We start from the raw sequence: 1551 nt of genomic DNA on the forward strand, positions 1-1551 counted from the left end.
ACGGGAGCCTGGTCAGAAAAAAGAAGAAAGGGGTATAGAGCCCTTTCTCCTTTTACATTACCTTCTTTTTTTTTTTCTACAGGTGTATTCTCAGAATTGGTCCGTTTATACTGGCCATTCTTCCAACAGTCACCCATCTTTCAACAAATTTGCTATGAGAATAATTGATTCCTTTGTATGCATATACATATAAATGTATAGATATGTATTTATGTATATTTATGTATATGTATATGTAAAAGTGTGTATATATGTATGTATTTATATTTATAACTTAACCTTATGAACATTCTAAACTCTCTGACGAAGCCCAGAGGCCCACCCAAGTACCTTAATCTTATCTACCAAATACTTCAGTTCACTGAAGGGATGGAAGTAAAGTGGAGTACTATAACCTCTTGGCTGAAACAGCTGTAAGATACTATTCTACTTCCGATGATCTACGTTATATATTTTAATAATTACTGGTATTTTTATATTTTTATATATTATATATGTAAAGCATAATATGTTATACATGTGTGTATATTGCTATAATGGTTTCTTAAAAAAATAAATAAATAGACATAATATAATGTCAAAAAGTTGATGAATACCACCTCATAATCCCCTCCATTTTCTTATTGCTGTATAAATTATGGGTAAAACAACTTTTTACCCTCACCCATTCATTACATTCAGTAGTGTAATTGCCATACAATGAAAAAACACTTGTGTATTAATAATTGGGTATTCTACCAGCAGTATATTGGATAGATATTATCCCTTAGTTGGTTGGATTCACAACCTCTAACTCTCTTAGAATTATATATATATATATATTTAAATAATAAGGGTGAAAATTGAATATTAATTTGATTAATATCAATTTACAGAGGAAACAGCAGTTGCACTTTTACAAGAAAACAATCTTCTGGATACATCACAAGAAGCAGACCCTTGTCATCGATGTGGTAGTGTCATGCAAGAAAAACGAAAACGTGACAGAAATGGAAAATACCGGTCTATATTTCGCTGTCCTCGCACGCTGAAGTGTAAAAGGGTAGGAAAAGGTAGATCGCACGCTAAAAGTAATTTCACAGCGTAGACAGGATACCGCGGTAGACCGTACTCTCAAGTAACACCGGCAAAAATATACATTGATAGAACTCCAGTTGAAGCACTTAGTGTTGTATTGTTGTTGGTTTTTCTCTTTCTTCTCTTTTTTTATTTTTTCTCTCCCCTTTTTTGTTTTTTTTTGTTTTTTCCCTCGCTTTTGTTTTCTTTTCTTTGTCTTCCTTTAGTGAAAACTTATATTATGGAAGAATCATGACTATTGTTTAGGATTTGTATTTTAATTAAATAGATAAGTTCGACAAAAATGTAATGCGCCTGAAGAAACATTACAACTTTTTTTTTTTTTTCGTTACTCTAACGCTACCTTTTTCCAAGTAACAGATAATATGTATATTTTAAAAAGAAAAGAAATGTTTGGATTTCAACTCTCTACTAATTTTCAAGAAATTAAAACTGTATGTACGCTGATAGGTCTATGAACAAAAAAGAATTATT

Source organism: Octopus bimaculoides, chromosome 9 (assembly GCF_001194135.2).
Source record: "Octopus bimaculoides isolate UCB-OBI-ISO-001 chromosome 9, ASM119413v2, whole genome shotgun sequence".
Taxonomy (NCBI): domain Eukaryota; kingdom Metazoa; phylum Mollusca; class Cephalopoda; order Octopoda; family Octopodidae; genus Octopus; species Octopus bimaculoides.